Source organism: Carassius auratus, unplaced genomic scaffold (genome assembly GCF_003368295.1).
Source record: "Carassius auratus strain Wakin unplaced genomic scaffold, ASM336829v1 scaf_tig00016871, whole genome shotgun sequence".
Lineage (NCBI taxonomy): Eukaryota > Metazoa > Chordata > Actinopteri > Cypriniformes > Cyprinidae > Carassius > Carassius auratus.
The window spans coordinates 14,838-35,123 of record NW_020524716.1 but is presented as its reverse complement, the minus strand read 5'-3'; the positions used below and the strand labels follow the sequence as shown (position 1 = coordinate 35,123).

Genomic DNA, 20,286 nt, shown 5'->3' with positions numbered 1-20,286 from the left:
GCATTGCATTAATTGTGATTATAAAATAAATGCAGTTGTTCAGTATGCACTAAGTGTGCACTAAAAAGATCTGTACACCTGCTCATTGACTGGTCTTCACGTGTGTTGAACTTGATCTTTACAGCTATTTTTCTCACTGCATTCGGTCCATGTTTTTCTCAGTTAACAAGTTTAAAGGAAGATCCATGCTGTGGTTTTCTCTTGCTTTCACCTCTCTATACCCTCGGTAATAACAGCATGCCGAGTTGTATTTCCACATTCCTTCACCCTCCAGTTTTGCAAGACTTCACCTGAATTCTTGAGGGATTTGTTTGTATTCCAAGAGAGGGTCGCCTGTCATCTAGACTATTCATGATTTACTTGATATATTTAACTCTTAGCTCTCGTTTATTTGCTTTTATTCTGCGCCCATTTGAGAAATTACACTCTCAGCAATGCAAAATGGAATTAGGATATCACATCTAGATCTGCGTATGCCTTTGCATGCACAAACAGATCATAGTTTATCCACCTTTTGAAGTGGAAATCCATTCATGCCGCTGTTTCTTATCCGAAACAGGTGATTATACAGCTTAGAGCAACTTATAAAATAGAAAAGCACCTCATGAGTCACTTTTTTCCTCTTCTCACTTTTGGAAGCACATTTGTCATTATGTCAAAGCCCTGAGATTAATCATGCAATCTCGAGAAGGCATAAAACGGCTCACAAGACCTCATATGACCGAAAGCACGCTTTGAGATCTCTAGATAATGTGGGGTCTCATCAGGTCAAACCTGTTTTGTCATCCCTGAGGCTTGATGTCTGTCACTATACCCCCTTTACCATCTTTCAGTTTGATGACATACAGCACATGCAGGTACAAGCACTGCATTTCGCTCAGCACATTAATAAAGCTGGCCTATAGAATTATGGGTAATCTTTTAGACCAGCGATTCTAAAATGTAGAATCTAAATTGTATTTGTATCTGGAAAAAACACATTAAGACTGTTTCGTAAGTGCCCAAAAAAAGACTCTGCTGTTGCTTCAAACCTTTATATACAGTGAAATAAAGTTATGCTATGCCAATTCGCTGTAACTTCCAAAAAACGAACACAATTTCTATTCGCAAGCGACTCTTTACTGCAACACGAAAATGACATATATTTCCAGTTTTAAGAAGGTTGATTGACTCCAAGAAAGTTAGCCGGGGAGTGGTTTGTTCACTTTGCGGTAAATAAATGCTAACGAACCCATGTCGCGAACATTAGAAAGCGCTAAAGTCTATTGCTGTTATAGTGACTTCAGCAGTTTCGTTAGTGTTTATTTACTGCACAGTGAAAATACATATTTTGCCTTTTAACATTTTTTATAATGGCTGAGTGACTGCGAATAATTTTACTAGGACGCGTATTTTCACGCGGCAATAGATAAAAACTAAATACTAAGTCAAGCCACTGAATAGGTAACCATCAATCGTTCGTACGATCTCAGTCAGGAGGATTATTATTGGATGAAATTTTGAATAATGTCACTTTTTATCAGACTAATGTATATAACCCAACAACGTAATGGTTTGTTTCGAAAGTCTTTTAAATTAAGTTAGCTAACTTAATTTTAACTTAATTTATGCATTTAGCAGACGCTTTGCGAGTTACAGTGCATTCAGGCTGACAGTTTTTACCTAACGTGGTCCCTGGGAATCGAACCCACAACCTTGCGCCGCTAACGCAATGTTCTACCACTGAGCCACAGGAACTTAAAACAAAAAAATCCGTGAAAAAAAATGGAGCCAATGAAGTGACTGTGTAACTCTAACGTTGATTATTAACAAACGACGGGAATATTTAAAGTGTTATACATATCAGTGGGACTCAATATGTGAAGCTCTAGGGACCTCTCCACGGGCGCGCTGTCAGTGTGGCCCCTAGTGGCCCCTTTATCCAAAAGTGGGCGGATGGTGGTGGTGTGATGGTGCCGTCCTCTGCCCAATGGCAGCCCGGAGTCTCTGGAGAGGAAGAGAGCCCACTTCTGTTTCCATCCCCGAATCCCCCAGAATCCCATCAGATCGCTCCGACTGACCGAACCGCGCGATGACACAGCGCGTCTCCTGCGCACACGCACGCGTCTGGGAGTCACGCGCAGCCTCAAAGGAGCTCCGCTCGCGAACATCACAGACGTGCAACTGGAACTAAAACGCGCTGGTTTCTCTCAGTCCGTCAGAAAAGCGTCCGCATGTCACCATGATCCTTTCTCCTCGCGCAGTGTGCTGCTGTCTGTCTATTACCCGCAGATCTTCCTCATCCTCACCAGCGGGAGCTACCTGTAAGTTTACAAACCTCGAAATCTCTTGATTTCGCGTTCGGACGGTGCAAGTCAAAAGTTTGGACGCACATGACTTGAATTTCTTTCTTACGATGGCTTAAATGTTTTAGGGAATGTGTACAGTGCTTGCACTAGGCTATATATAATATATAGCTTTACAAACGAACATTTAAAAGCATGTTTTGAAATGCATTAGTTGGACAGGTGATGGAAACCCACCTAACAAGTGTCTAGCATGCATGGGATCTCCTTTGATACTGTTTGAGAAACATCTCACACATCCTTTACAATTATCCCAAAGGAACGTGAGCAGGATTCCTGCTGGAATTTCTATCATGCTAATATGGAACTGATTCGGGTCCCTGTTGGGATGAATTCATTTGTATACTGGACAGATAAAGAAAGTTGCTAGGAGTTTTCTGATGTCCAGTTTTACTGGGAATAGTCATAGCTTTGTTGGGAATTACGTTATAAAGATCTAGTTTTTATTTAATGTTTGAAACACTCGTGAAAATGCATGCTGGGATCTTTTAGAATGGCTTACTATGACAGATTCCAATATGAAATCCTATTTTTTATTTTTTATTTTTACAAATCTGGTTAATGAATGAACGTCCAATTTGAGTAGAGCTGGGATCTAGACAAAGAAGAAGCTCAAACATAGGATAGACTTCATTAGTGTGACATGTTCACACATGTTGAGTTTTAATCACTTTACTATCTCTCTACAATGTTGAAAAGTCCGAATAAAGAGCGAGTAGATGTGTCTAAATCATGATCGAGGATGGATTAATGAAACATTAACGTTTAGCATTGATCCGGGGAGATTCCTGCATCTGGACTGGTTTTTCTGAATGAACCTGTGATGCGTTGAGTAAATACAGTAGTTAATATTTAATGAAGATAAGATTCATGAAGGATGCTGTCGATGAGACTCTTACGAACTTAAAATGCAGGATTCAGTCTTATTTCACAAGATTTTTTTGAAACTTTAAAGAGAAGTCCATGAATTTACAATGTAAGGAATGTTTTGTCAGGTGACCATGAAAAATGTCATGTGGTGGTTTTATTCTGATTGTTTAATATGACTGACTCATCTTAATCATTTTTAGGGTTAGGATAGATAGAAATAGCTCATTAATGTAACAACAAATGAAGACTTTACTTGTTAAAGTGAAGAAGAGGGAATTAAAGTGCAAATCTGGTTGGGGTCAGTAAATGCAAGTGTTCAGTGTTGAAGCTGAATAGAAGAGAATTTCATTTGGCCACTGAGTGGCAGAGAAGCTCAGTAAGATTCGTATATAAAGTGTGTGTGTGTGTGTGTGTGTGTGTGTGTGTGTGTGTTCAATTATGAGTCCGTTTGGTTTTACAGACAGACGGTTCCTTGGTTCAACCTTCACCTGCTCTAAACACAGACACAAACACATTTCGCATGCATTTGTTTGCAATAATACTATTGAAGTAGAAGACAGTGGGGCTAGTTGTCACACAGAATATTTCTCATTTAATGTTTATCTCTGCACAGACACAAAGCATAAAGCTGTTGAACTTTACCACTATCATTGCTCAAGAAATTGATCCTTATAATGGGGCAAGTTGACACGATATATGGCGTAATCTCTTTATATCACAGGCCATTTTAAGACTCTTTTAAGAAATAAGTTTAACATACGTGCATCTGTCCTAAATTGAAATGAAAAGAAACTGCATGCGAAAAAACTGTCTTCAACCTGACTTTTAAGTATTCTTATGAAAATGTGAGAGACGACTAGTAAAAAGCATGGCTAGAGAGATTTGACTTTTAACTTAGAGCTGTATCGTTGTTCTGTTTAAGCCCTTATGGCAATAACTGTGTGACAACTAGCCCCAGTCTTCCCTAGATTCAGCTTCATATTATTTACATTTACAAGTTCAAGTGCATTGTATTTGCATCTGGTCCAAGTGAACTTCTGCACAGAACGTTTGATTGACAGCGATGCATTTGGTCTGTTTTACTATAATTTCTTTGTTGTGTCTCTTTGTCAAATGACCTCCAGACTATGGTCCTAATTTAGCAGCTGGAGCCCCCAAACTCAATTTTTAAAATAGATGTGGGTTTCTGCTGGCATTTCAGTGAGTAAGTCTATGTATAGCATTGGTTTGCACATCACAAATTGCTTTTACATTTTAAACCATCTTAATTCGGCACATAGCAAATCTGATACATTTTGTGGAATTAATGGCTTTTAAAGGAAGGTTAAAGGGAAGTTTGTGGTCGGTGCTTCTTTCTCGCTATTATTTATGGGAATGTTTGAGTTTTTTTAGGAAGTCAGGAATCAGGGAATCTCTCACAGGGTGAATCTACTTCATCTGAAACGATTTTTAATATACTTGCCTATTTCAAACGAGTTTTGTAAGGTTTTAACACCATGCATTTTGACACTTAGTATAGAGGTTGATTTCCAATAAAAACTTGGTCCCCTCCAATTTATGGATGCATGATTAAAAATGTAATGTAAAATAAAACATCGGCTGATGTAATCACATTGAAAACCTAAACATTGAAAACTTTCGCCATCATAGCAGCATAACTATTTAATCCCAGATGATAAAACAACTTATTTTTGGGATAAATGTGATTTCACTATATGTCCTATTAGTTTGAAGCATGCTCTGCTATTCTCTCAGAGACACAGTTTTAATAAATTGCAGTTTTAGACATATAAATAGGCCCATAAAAGTCACATTTGCTCTTTTTCTCAAAGCTTAAAGATGTACAGTTTGAGGTTTGAAAGTTTTCCGGTGCCACTTTGTCCATGTTGGTAGCTTAGAGTTTGTTTTAGCAGGATTTGTTTTAAGTAGAATGGACTGGGTGATAGCTGGAGCCAAGCGCACAGGGAACATTTATTTCTTGTGTTTAAAAGTAGAGTGCATTTACTCATCCTGTGGATTATTTATTCCTCATTTACCAGGAAATCCTACTCATGTTTGAAATCTTCCTCGTGAGACAGACCTGATTTATTTTGTTATATTTTATATGGACCACAATTAAACTTACACTCGGGGCTATTTAAATGTAGAGTCAGTTGGTAAAAACACGGATATTTTCAGATGGGAAAATAGCATGTGTGTTTTGCAGGAGTTTAAAAATATCCTCCAGCATTACCTGTAAACTCGAGGACTAGTTAAGTAGCCTTTAAATGTGCAGCTAGCGGGTTACAGTTTGTGTTTTTAGATGTTGATGTGGATCTTAATATTGTTAACTATCTTCAAAATTTAGTTGAAATGTATGTGAAAATTCGTAAAAAAAAGAAGAGTTTTTAAGAAGAGTTGCATGAGTTCATCTTGAGATCTTTCTCACTGATCTTTTCTATAAAAGTGCGAAATTAAATCTGTGCATGACGCGCATATTCCTGAGGCTCACTGCTTTGCGTTTTACATCACAATAACCTGCACTGAAGGATCCAGTCTATATTCAACTTGTTTAACTGGAGACATCACTTGTTTAACCAGAAACAACGTCAGTCGGTGCTTTATGACCGTGGATGAGCAGGACAGCCATAATAAGAGGCTTTAAATGAAAGCCAAATAAATTAAAGAAAAGAGGGTGGAGTGTTTCATTTGTTTCTAGAGCGGCATGTTTCTGTGGCCCACAATCTGATTTATGTAGCTATGGGAAAAAACATTTGCAGATGAAACTATGTGATGACTATATCATATGATTCGTTTCGCAAATCCTGTAGTCTTGTCGTGCAAAATGCACACACATTATTTATAAATCTCTCTTTCTCTCTGGTTGCCAGGGTGTTGTTGCTCATTTTGTGCAGGTTGTTGCTATTCTGTTAATATGTATTTTTATGTTTTGGGGTTGCCAGGGTCTTGCTATGCAGTTGCTAAGATGTTTTGTTGGTCGTTATGAGTGTGAACCATTTTTAATGATACATTCTGAGATCAGAAGTTTTATTTTTTTTAAAGAAGTCTCTTCTGCCACATTAATACTTATAATATATTTAATCAAAAATACAGTAAAAATAGCTAAATATTTTTACAATTCAAAATTACAGTTTTCTCTTTGAATACAAGTTCAAATCTAATTTATTTCTGTGATGCAATGCTGCATTTACTCCAGTCTTCAGCGTCGTCCTTCAGAAATCATTCTGATTTGCTGGAACAGGAACATTTCTGATTATCAGCAATGTTTAAACAGTTGTGCTGCTTCATATTTTTGTGGAAACCTTGGTTCGTTGATGAACAAAGTTCAAAAGAACTGCATTCGCTTGAAACAGAAATGTTTTTTTACATGATAAACTCCCGCTTGTGATCAGTTCAATGCATCCTTGCTGATTCTTAATAAAGATTTCTGTAAGTAAGCATTATTCACAAACAATATTTCTCTCACCTTGCATTGTATTTTAGGTTTACCAAAGATATGCAACACGGGATGCTGCCTTTAGAATCTGCCCACGTTGTTTTTTGAAGGTGGTTATGATGCTCTATAGGTAGGCAGCACACAAGGAACAGATCTACAGATTTGGCAGGAAAACTTCATAGTCGTCACAGCGGCCCACCTAATGCCCAAACACACTGGTTTGGATGGCTTTGAGGCGCTGCATCGCGCCACTATATTAACCTGTGGTGGAGTGTTAGTTTGTGTTCGCTGAAGGGTTTAAATAAACATACACTTTTAGCTGCTCGCCCCTCGCGTCTCCATTATATGCAGAAACAGGAGATTTTCTTAAACACAGAGTGAGAGAGGGGTCCCTCGGCTGCATCCCACATGTGGTTTTTTATTTAAGAGTAATTCTAAAGCCTTTGTGGACATGGAAACCCGACCAGAAAAGAAGCAAACCAGCCGTATCCGATTTCCAATGAACATTCCGTGTCTTTGTTCCACGGCGTTTGATCTGTTTTGACGGGGAATCCATAGGTCGCAGCTTTTCTCCCAGCAGTGAGAGCGGCCCGTCCACCGCTGCGTGCCGTTTCTGCTGACACATGCATTGCTTGTTGCAACTCGCCGCGCTTGCGGTGCAGTCCTCTACAGCCAGTGACGTCACTCTTCAAAGTCGGCATGCATCTTGCCAGAATTGTACAGCCCTGTATGTTTGAAAGGCACATATCTGAACGGGTTCAATGCTCGTAAACATAGAAGCCCGCTTGTTTAGCCACGCAGGTTTGTGCAAACAGAGAGCGGCAGAAATTCTCAGCGTGCGTATTAAGAGCGCTGTCGAGGGGCTGTATCAACACGAGAAGCCGTCTGATGACAGAGATGTGTGCGTTTGGAACATGACCCACTTTGTGTGGTCACCGTTGCATGAAAATATGAGTTGAATCAAAAAAGGGGCATGAAAAATATGATCTTTAGAAACAGTCACATATTGTTCTGTTCGGTCGTGTATTTTGTTCTCATTACGTTTTTAGTTGTTTTAGTCCCTTCAGTCTTGTTCAGTGGTGGTATTAAATTCTATTAATCTTTATTCTGTTAGATCATGTTCATGGGTGGCATTTTTATTTTATATTGGTTGTATTCTGTTCTATTTTACAGTCATGCATTGTCTTGTTCAGTTCTATTCTGTTAAATTTTGGCCTTTTATTTCATGTTTGTTTATGTTGCTCTGGTTCTTTCAGTTCTATTCTGTTTTTACCCATTCATTGTTTTTCTTTTCTATTTGTTTTTTCATCCTATTCTGCTCTACTGTTATATCTTGGATTATTCTATTCTATTCTATTCTATTCTATTCTATTCTATATAATAGTTATGTGTTGGCCTCTTCACCTATACACTGATAAATTCTATTCTATTTTATTCAATCAATATTCTGGTCACTTTTATTCTACGTTTACTTCAGTGATACTGTTCTGGTCTATTCAGTTTGACTCTTTTCATAATTTAAGTTCAGTTATGTATTTCTTTTTTTTTCTATTTGTTTTTGTTTTGTTCTGCTGTAAATGTACGTCTTGGTCTATTCTACAATTGTTTTTCTTTTCTGTTCTTTTTGTTTTTATTCTATTCTGCTCTAGTTATATCTTGATCTATTCAACTCTATTCTGTACTGTTGATTCTGTTCTGTATTACAGTTATGTGTTGTTCTATACATGTCTGTTTAATTCTATTTTTATTACATGTCCTGTAATATTCTGATTTCCTTTTTTGATTTTTACTCTACCCTACTCTACTTCTCTACTCTTCATGCACGACTTGTTCTATTCTATTCTATTCTATTCTATTCTATTCTATTCTATTCTATTCTATTCTGTTTTATTAATTATATTCCATATTACAGTTATGAGTTGGCCTATTCACTTCTGTTTAGTTATATTCTGTTCAGTTTTTTTCCATTATGACATGTTCAGTTATAATGTTCTTGTATATTCAATTTTATTTTATTCATTTTTTTTGTTCAGTTGTGTTTTCTTTTTCTATTCTATTGTAATTCCCTGGTATGTTATATTATTTGATTATATCCCATATTACAGTTATGTGTTGGCTTATTCACTTCTATTCAACTTTATATTCTGTGACATGCTTAGGTATTTTGTTCTGGTCTAATTATTTCTATTTTATTTTATTCTTTAAGTGTTTCTTTTCTGTTCTATTTGTTTGTCTGTTTTATACTTGTTCTGCTCTACATTCATTTCGTGCTCTATTCTATTCTGCGATTCTATTCTTCATTACTGCCTATTCACTTCTGTTCAAATCTATTTTGTTTTGTTCATTTATATTCTACTCACCCTTTTACTATATCATATCGAGTTACGCTGTTCTAGTTTATTCATTTCCATTCTATTTCATACATTTACATTACGTTGTTATTCTTTTCTACTCTTTGTATTGGTTCTATCCTGCTCTACATTGTGTCTTGGATTGTTCATTTCTATTCTATTCTATAGATTCTGTTCTTACAGTTGTGTATTTGCCTCTTTAACTTTTGTTTATTCTGTCATGTTCAGCTGTTCCATTCATTTTATGCATTACTCTTCAATTATGTTTTTCAAGTCTATTTGATTTATTCCCATTCTATTATTCTCTGGTGTGCTTTTTAAATATATTCTATCTTCTGCATTAGTCAGATCTTTACTATCTCTTTTCACTTGCATTACTGTGGGTGAATCTTATTTGTCAAGCAATAAAAATGCATTGGTAAATGTGCGAGTTTTGATTTGAGAGGTGTAAATGTTCACCCATTTCAAGTAATGCGAATGAGATACTATAGAGATCTCATTTGTGATAGTTCTTGGGTCCAGGTGTTATTGTTAAAAGCAATTATGGGACAAAAAGCACTTCAAGCACTTAACTGATTAATTAAGGTCATGACTAGCCACCGTAAGCTATGATGCAAGTAATGTTCATTTTTACTAGTTGTGTTCGTCTCTTCTGTCTCACAGGGCTCTTTCCTCTGTGGTGGCTCTTGGTGCGAACATTATCTGCAATAAGATCCCCGGTCTCGCACCCCGCCAGCGTGCCATCTGCCAGAGCCGGCCGGACGCTATCATCGTGATCGGAGAGGGGGCACAGCTGGGCATCAACGAATGCCAGTACCAGTTCAGATACGGCCGCTGGAACTGCTCGGCGCTGGGGGAACGCACCGTCTTCGGACAGGAGCTGCGAGTAGGTCAGTGCTTGTCATGGGTCTTAAGCGCACTTGGTTTGTTTTCTGGATTGTGTGAAATAAGATACCACTGGGGTGTTGATCGAAACACTTGCAAATAACTCTAAGTTTTCCTTATTCGCGATTAATCGTATCCAAACGAAAAGTTTTTGTTTGCATGATATATATGTGTGTTTCCTGTTCATTTATTATGTATATATAATAAACATGCATTTATATATTTAGAAAATATTTATATATATAAATATATATATATTTTATATATATATTAATGTAAAACAACATATTTTTCCTTAAATATATGCATGCATGTGTTTGTGTGTATGTACACACACACATACACAGTACACACATCATTTGACAGCACTGCTATTAATATGTAATTTTTTAAAAATAATATAACTATATTTTTGTTAATTGGTTAATTTCATCATTTACTAATACATTACTGAAATGTGCATCTGTTTAAATTATTTAATGGACCTCAGTTGACATGAACTAACAGTAAATTTTATTAGTTTTTAACTAACAGACTATTTTTATTAACCAACAAAGATGAAAAAATACTGTAACAAACAAATTGCTCACTATTAAATTGCTAATATTAGTAAACAGAATAATTACTACTGGGACCTTACTAATTGTTTATAGTTTTTTATATATAATTTTTTTCTGTTTTATTAATTCTATTGTTCTATTTAAAATGCATTGTATTATTAAAATTATATATATATATATATATATATATATATATATATATATATATATATATATATATATATATATATATGTATATATATATATATATATATATATATATATATATATATATATATATGCTTTATGCAAGACTGTCTTTCCTTTGAATATTGAAAGGTTTTAATCTAATTGATGTCCACGTGGTTGTTGTTTAGGTCTTTAGGAAGCCTGTAGCAATGATGCAAGCTCGTTTTTGTGACTTCAGTTCTGCACGAACACAAGTAGAAACAATCCTGTGAAGATAAGCGTATAAATGCTGCTTTGATTAGACAGGATCCAGTCTTTTACTGTGACAAAAGCTCTGAAGTCTTTTCAGAAACGGGCAAATGTGGTGTTATGAAAGAAGGCAGTCTTTGTGCTGTGGGCAAACCCTGGTTACACACGCCGGGCTGTGCGTGCACACACTTGACCCTCAAAGGCTTGCGAAAGCATGTTTGTGTTGGTGTGATTAATATAGTGCTGATTAAGTGGAACTGAATTCACCTCTGTTCATTTGATTACACATTTACCGTACACCGGGCTACAAAGATGCTATCAGCCGCGGGTTACTGCTTTACAATTATGTTTGGAACAGCATACAACCTATTTCTGCAGTATGGAGTATGTATAGTATTTATAATATGTATAATGTGCAGTTTTTACTGAATTCTGTGCATGCACAGGCTAGCAAAGAGTGCTTTATCTAACAATGCAATGTGCTCTGTTTGACGTCCTGTTTCCTGTGTGATGAATGAAGCGAAGGTAAAATCACCCATGACTTTAACCAACCTCTAATTTGACTGATTAGATAATCAAAAGGTTAAAAGTTACATATTTTTGGCTGCCCGTGTCTAAGGATTTTTCTGGTCGACTAGAAGTTTGAAGCATTAGTCGACTAATCGCATGTTTATCAATAAACTGTTTAAATCATTATAATGAGCCTTTAATTGCCTAAAAAGCGCTCAAGTACATGCACAAAGCTTGACACAGTGCACCGGCAGAAGTAATGTGTAAGGAGACTGCATTAACATTTTAATGATTTGATAAACTAGCGCTTTCTTTGTTCTCGGTTTAAGAGATGAGCTCGACGACACTGACTCGTCATCTCCGCAGTAGTGATGCACCACGTTTCATATGGATTACATAATCTCTGAATATTTGTTTTCCATTTGAAATGGTTCGTTTGTAAGAAGACATTTCTAGACTCTCTAGACATATTTGTAATGTCGGTTAGGCAAAGAAATACAGAGGGCAGACAGCACATCCTGTTTGCTTTCTTTATTTTACAAAAGCACGATTTTTGTCATTGTTGTGAGTGCACACAAATAAACATGGAGTCTTTACAGATTTACAAGATGTATATAAGAAGTCATGTAAAGTTGCTAATACTTACATACTCGAGATTAAAAGCCATATTTGAGGTGGATGAATGCCTAATGCACATTTTTTTTTGTGACTGCAACTGATACAATTTTGTTCGACCAAGCCTCTTCTGGACGACTAATGATTAGTTAACTATTATGCATATTTTCAAACTAAATTTAACTAAATTTATATTTATATATATATATATATATATATATATATATATATATATATATATATATATATATATATATATATATATATATATATATAATATTTATAAATTTATTGTATTTTTTCTCCCTTGATTTAGATTTTTGTTTTTTAAACAAGATTTTTAAAATAATTTTGCTTCTCAAGCTGAATGTTGTTTTCTTCTACTATTTCTATATTTCAACTGGAAAATAAAAAAAAGTTATCAAGTCTAGTTTTTTTTATGGTATTTTTTATTTTTATGGTTAAAGCTGAAATCTGACAATTTGAGATATGCAATGTTTTAAGAAAAAGAAAAACTCAAAAGAGAAAACACGTTTATTTTTCTGAACTTATTGGCAGACATTTCCCATGTTTACATCAAAAGCAGAATTAATTTTGATTATTTTCTAGAAAATGACTTGAAAGTATAGATATATTTTAAGGGGTATATTTCAGGGGTGATTTTTTTTGTTGGAAAAATGCTGAAGGATTTTGATATAAGCCAAGAGGAGACTGGTTTTCCTTTGCTAAAGTAAGGAAACTTTGCTCCTGTAAACAATCTTGTGAGACTAGCATGAAAGTATAGGTATATTTTAAGGGGTATATCAGGGGTGATTTTTTTCCTGTCTGTCATGCAAAGTCTCCCTCCTTAATGTGCCATTTTTTTTCACCCGTTTTCCGTTCAAGCAGGTGCAGATGGTGCACCTGATCACTTTCTACAGAAACGGCACACACATGATTTGAGGATTCAGACACTGCAGAATGAGTTTAATACTTAGTGAGCAATAATCAGTTTGATGCTTTCCTTGGGAAACGCCACAATCACTCTGCTCTGTCTTTTCATTCTCGCTCTCCTGCTGTTTATATTGTCGAAATGAGCTAGAAGCGGGCAAACATTTACATTTTCATGGCTATTGTGTGAAGAGGCATTCCTGAGCGGGTTGCAGGGCGCTTTTCTCTGTCACGCTGCCATTTATACATTTCCCCTCATTTAGAAGTGATTTGTTGCTGTTAAACTGCGGTCAAACGCTCTGTAAACTACCATCACTTCAGCCCCACAAAACGCATCGCAGCTCCTTTGAAATTCTACACTACTTTGGTGAATCTCTGAACTTTATTTACTGTCATCTAAAATACGGACTGATGCAATTCTCATTTATAAACTGCTTCTATTGGGTTTCGCTCGGAGTCCTGCTGTCTAAAGCACTTGTGCATGAAGGAAAACATTAAATTATGTTTTCATTTTCCTAAACTTTAATTAAATTTTGTTTTATTATTATTATTATTATAAAAAATTTAGACGACTTGGACACCAATTTATGTTGTGAAATTTTTCTTATTCTAAATAGGTTTAAAACATTATTTAGCAAATATTATGTTTCTATTATGCTACATTATAACAGTTTTTTTTCTACACACGTTAGTTCTGTACCCTTTTTTTTATTTATTTTATTTTATTTTTTATTATTATTAGCAGTAGTATTGTGACCACCCTGCTACGTAGAGTTTGGGCCACAAAAATCTTAAATTATTTGCATATATTTTGTTTTGTATCTATGTATGTCTATTTCTATTTTCTATAGTGTTATGTATAAGTTTAATTTTAAATACTTTAGTGTGGTGTAATGAGTTTGCCTCTCATTTACTGTTAAGAGAGTACTACATTGTCACATACTTTAATGTTTTTAATAGTTATGGTAATCAATTTATTTATTTAAAAATATGTAATGATATTATTATTATTATTATTATGTACATTTTATTTAATTTATGGTTATTTTTATCAATTGTATTTTATGTTAATCCATTTATTAAAAAATATATTTCAATACTATTATTTATTTTATTATTAGTAGTAGTACAGTATATAGAATTAGTATAGTAGTAGTGTACTAATTAATTTACTCAGTATATTTTTTAATTTTCTGTTTATTTTATCATATGCGTTTATGGTAATCAATTTCTATATTAATTCTTTTTTAAATAATTTTTATGTATTTTATATATTTTAGTCAATTTATTTAGTTTAGTCTTGTTTTTATCATTCATGTATTTTTGTACATTTTTTCTTTCTCACACTGATTTTCTCAAACATTTTCCATGGACCCGGGTTTGAAAACCTCCTCTCAAGAATCCCTTCTTTGTTCTAGTGTTTTAATGAACCGGGAAACCAATATCCTGATCTGATATACTTATAATGAGAATTTATAACTTTTTAATCCTCAAAAAAACCATACAGCAAAACCCTGTTCAGTAAGTTCAAGAGCTGCAAAATGTTTTTTTTTTTTTGTAGTGTAGACTGTATAGAGCATCTTTGAACTTACAGAAGTGCTTGAAATGTTCTAGTGTTGCTAGTAACGTTATTCATATCTGGCTCCGTTTCAGTTTATGGTTGACGGTAAGTGAACGTGTCACTTTGACGATGGTGGAAGTAACTGCAGAAGGCGCCCAAAAACCATCATAAACGCAGATATGCATAGATTCACTGACTCATTCCCTACAAAACATGTTGTTCTGTACGAGAAGCCTGCGAAATGTCCTTTTGCGTTGCCATCAAAGGAACAGTTCAGCCAGAAATGAAAACGAAAACAGTTTCAGTGGCTATCTTGACGTTGACCGTGCTCTTGGATGGTTTTTTCGATATTGATACGGAGCATTTGGCGATTTTTCAAGTTGATTTTGTGTGGTCTTGACGTTAAAACTGTTGTCTGAGTCGCTCTTTAGAAGCTGTGTCTGAGGATGAAGTCTATTCCAGGAATATCTCAATCCATTCATAATGGACTGCATGAAACGCCTCATGCACCGAGACTCCAGGAACTTTTTCTAATTGTAAATCCTCCAGATTGTGACCACTAAATTGTTCCTGTTCATAAGGAGCGATCGGGCGGCCGCTAGACTCCGTTGTTTTCAAAGAGATGATGATCAACAGACCACAGAGTTAATTCTCTTTCAGTTTGGATGCGTTCGGCTGTTCTCTGCGGCGCACATTAATAGCTGGGTTATTGAGTATTTCTGAGCCCCTGAAGAATTGATTCGAGGAAGCGTTCGGTTTCAGTCTGAAGAAAAGGGCCAAAGTGGATCCTCAATTTCAGAAAGGTCTGTAAATAAATATGCACAGAAAGGGCTGGTCTTAAATCTGCCAGTGCGTAGGATACTGAGAACGACAGAAACGAGCTCTGGTCCAAAACATAGCGAGCTGACTACATAGGCAACATTATAAGGCATCACCGCCCAAAGTGAAAAGAGTACCAAAAGTAGAAGACATTGAGTTTTAGCCCAATTCTAATGCAGTAATAATAGAGATGACAATCCAAGAATGCATTGCAACATGCATGAATATATTTCATTCAGTACCAAAAAGTCTCAATAATGTTACATATCTGTAGTTTTCTGTCTCTGTGTTTCCACTGTGACCTAGTTTTTCCCAGTCTGTTTAATTAGACATTCTGTTCTCCTGGTGTCTTGTTAATTATCCCATTAGTTCCCTTTGTTTGGTTAATCTTCGTCCGTTCTCATCTATGTTAAGTTGGTTACCCTGCCTGTTCTCCTGGATTTATCCTATTAAAATACTTTTCTGTGAGCTACTTCATGCTTGTGCAGTTTGTTTCCCCAACGTGTGACATAAGCACGGACCCATACAGTTTTTTGTGCCGTTTTTTGTCACCATGGACAGTCCTAACGTTGCCCTGCTATGCCTGGAGCAGAGGGACCCCTTCCTGGAGTCTCAAACCAGGGTTTTTTGGAGTTGGTCTGCCAAACAGAAGCCATTCCAGTGGATGGCAAAACAAAACGGTCATCGATTTGAAGCACAAAATGAGGATTTGTAGAGAAAAATGTTGGAGGATTTTGATATAAGCCAAGAGGAGACTGGTTTTCCTTTGCTAAAGTAAGGAAACTTTGCTCCTGTAAACAATCTTGTGAGACTAGCATACCCCAGAGGTGCTGGGTAACCAACCCTTTATGTACACAGTTAGAAAATATCAATTTAGTCAACCAATTACTAAGCGGTGCTTAATTTAGTTAATTCTGTCAAAAAAGGTTGCATTAGCAATTAAAGAAGCGACACTAAAGCAAAACATGCTCCGGTCAAAGTGTCTACATTTTTTTTTTATTTTTATTTTATCAATTTTACTGGGAGTCCACTGTATGAAGCACTTTTGGGTATAATATGCCATATTTAACTTTTATGTTGCTGTCCTCACTTACAGAAATTAACTATAGTCAAAAAAGATGAAAAATTATATCTGATGTGTGAACTGCTTTGACTGTATTTCCAGTGTACTTCACATGAGGAGTATGTTGCATATGTAGACAACAAACAGCAAGGACAGCTTTTCTGAATTTTGTTCAGAAAGTCACACTGGCTTGTTTCTTTAATTGTCTGAATTTGTCTAATCTAAGATCACGACAGTTGATTTAAATGGAAAAACTGATACTATCTGTTAGTTTTGAGTGGGATTAAGGGTCTGTTGAGTGTGTGTGTGTGTGTGAAGGTGCTGACAGATTGAAGTGCTTGTCGCTCACACACCTTGTGTCATCATCCAGGTGATTCATGGCACTCATGTGAAAGGAGTTTGTCACCAGTTTCAGAGAAATATTAGCAGAGTTTAACCTCTCCTGCCCTTCCTCGTTTCACAAGACGCTTTACTGTGGGGCAGGTGAGCCTCTTAACTGCATGAAGGATTCCCGATCATTCCCCAAACCGCACTAAAAGCCCTGGAGTAGATTAATACGGCTGCTGGAGTACGTGCCAATGGTAGCAGATGATTTACACTCGCTTTCTTCTTCTGCATTCGAGCCGCTGCAGGTCAAAGACTGAACCAGGAAACTTTTATGACTCAGAAGTCACTCTTTATGGAGTTCTCATTTGCGTTTCATTGAAGTATTAATGTTGTCTCAGATGTTTCTTTATAAACAGACTCAAATGAGTCAATCATTGCCATCAAGCGGACTTTTTAGGTTGAAATTGATGTATTAGATTGAATATATTTTAATGCTGGTACTATTTATGCTTTTTAAATAATTTAGAATTTTTATGTAAATTTAATATATTCATATGTACATTTATACTTTATATTTCAAATTATTCTATTATTATTCTATTTATTTATTTAATCAAATAAATTTTTTATTTTAATTTTAATTTGTACTATTCTTTTTCTCTAAATGAATGTGAATTTACACATTAATTAGAATCTTAATTTTTAATTATTCAATTACATATATATATTTATTTATTTAATCAAATTAATTTTTTATTTTAATTTTAATTTGTACTATTTTTTTTCTCTAAATTCACTTTATATAATTCTATATATAATTTTAATTCATATTAAAATAAATTGTATATTATAAATTATATTTCTAATTCAAGTTAAATAATAATTATAATAACTAAAACAAATAATCAATAAACCAAAAAAGTTAAATCAAGGCCATATAGCTATAAAATGAATGTGTAAATAAATTTTTTATTTTAATTTTAATTTGTACTATTCTTTTTCTCAAAATTCACTTTATATAATTCTATATATAATTTTAATTAATATTAAAATAAATTGTATATTATAAATTATATTTCTGATTCAAGTTGAATAATAATAATAATAATAATAATAATAATAACTAAAACAAATAATCAATAAACCAAAAAAGTTAAATCAAGGTCATAGCTATAAAATTCTAGTTTTCTAGATAAAAATCTAGAAAAAGATTCTAATGAATGTGTGAATTGAGATCTTTGTTCATATTGAGATCTTTGTCTTTTGACTCGACTGTGGTATCTTAAGCACAGTTTGAGAAAATGTATCTTGTTTTAAAGAGGTTTAGATGTTAGATGTTATACTAAACAACGTCACATGATTCTGGTGTAAATGTTTGCAAACAACACAAAATCCAGGAGTTGAGGCTAAATTGGATTATATGGTCATCCATCTCTGTCTCATGAAGTAGAATTGTGCAATTATTCTACTCTATTTTATATGCTTGTTAAGGTTCATCTAAAAAATTTCAGGCAACGGCATTCTTTTTTTAATTTGCCTAAATTTAGGTATCAAATATCAGACCACAGAAGAAGAAATCTAAGTTGTTTTGGATGGTCTGTGTTTGTGTTTCCAAAGTAAACTCATAATGAAGTAATGAAGACACATTACGGAGATCCCTCATGAATCACTCCACTCATGGTGTTTAGAATATAAAGCTCTATATTAGATGTTTCTCGGGTTGCTTGTTTGCATACGACCAGTTTTGGTTTCAGATAAACGGACGTCTTTCTCTCTCTTCATTTGTGGTGAAATCAAACCCTCATGGAAAGCACAAGGCTGAATTGTGCACAATCTGAACCTAATTGCAAATTACTCTCCAGTGAAGCCTAACAATATACCGAGAAGGTCTTATATACAGAAAAGCAAACCTTGAGGTCTAATTTTTGACCAAACTAAGTTAATCAAGTGCAATATTCTGCAGAATGCAATTTGATTTCACGTAACAGCGCACAACATGATTGACATTGACATTGATGAGATGCTGTTGTATGGAAGCTTGTTTCCGCCACAGAAAAAAAAGTAATTGTGACTTTTTATTTCACAGTACAGACATTTTTCATGTAATTCTAATTTTATAATTATTATAATTTATTATATTAGATCAGACTTTGTTTCTCACAGTTTAAATAAAAATTATGTATGTCCTTGATTTACACTCAGAATTGCGAGATACAAATCAGAATTGTGAGATATAAGCAGAATTGCAAAATACAAACTCAGAATGTCAAGATACAAATGCAGATGCGATAAACTCAGAATTGCGAGACACAAACAAAGAATTGTGAGAAACTCAGAATTAATGTACTGTAAACTCAGAACTGTGCGATAGGAATAGCAAAATACAAACTCTGAATTCTGAAATACAAACTCTGAATTGCAAGATATAAACAGAATTCCGAAATATAAACTCAGGATTGCGATATATAAACCCAAAATTTCGATAATCTCAGAATTGCAAGATATAAACTCAGGATTTTGAGATATTAACTCAGAATTGCAAGATATAAACTCAGGATTTCGAGATATAAACTCAGGATTGTGAGATATAAACTCAGAATGTCAAGCTACAAATGCAGATGTGATAAACTCAGAATTGCGAAACATAAACAAAGAATTGTGAGAAAATCAGAATTAATGTAAACTCAGAATTGTTTGATAAAAATGGCAAAATACAAACTGAATTCGGAAATTTAAACTCTGAATTTGCAAGATACAAACAGAATTGAGAAATATAAACTCAGGACTGCGATATATAAACTCAGGATTGCTAGATATAAACACAAGTTTGCAAGATATAAACTCAGGATTCCGATATATAAACCCAAGATTGCGATAATCATAGAATTGCAAGATATAAACTCAGGATTGTGAGATATAAACTAAATTGCAAAATATAAACTCAGGATTGAGATATATAAACCCAAGATTGCGGTAAACTCAGGATTGCAAGATATAAACTCAGGATTGTGAGATATAAACTCAGGATTGTGAGATATAAACTCAGGATTGCAAGACATAAACTCGAGATTTCGAGATATAAACCCAGGATTGCGAGATATAAACTCAGGATTGCAAGATATAAACTAAATTGCAAAATATAAACTCAGGATTCCGATATATAAACCCAAGATTGCGGTAAACTCAGGATTACAAGATATAAACTCAGGATTGTGAGATATAAACTCAGGATTGTGAGATATAAACTCAGGATTGCAAGACATAAACTTGAGATTTCGAGATATAAACCCAGGATTGCGAGATATAAACTCAGGGTTGTGAGATATAAACTAAATTGCAAAATATAAACTCAGGATTCCGATATATAAACCCAAGATTGCGATAATCATAGAATTGCAAGATATAAACTCAGGATTGTGAGATATAAACTCAGGATTGCAAGACATAAACTTGAGATTTTGAGATATAAACCCAGGATTGCGAGATATAAACTCAGGATTGCAAGATATAAACTAAATTGCAAAATATAAACTCAGGATTCCGATATATAAACCCAAGATTGCGATAATCTTAGAATTGCAAGTTATAAAGTCAGGA

General features: G+C 34.6%; 1 pseudogene; it reads left to right on the top strand.

Moving 5' to 3' along the window:
* The first annotated feature begins 1,976 nt into the window (after positions 1–1,976).
* The window catches only part of LOC113075352 (protein Wnt-7b-like), a 30,513-nt pseudogene continuing 12,203 nt past the window's right edge, over positions 1,977–20,286 (top strand).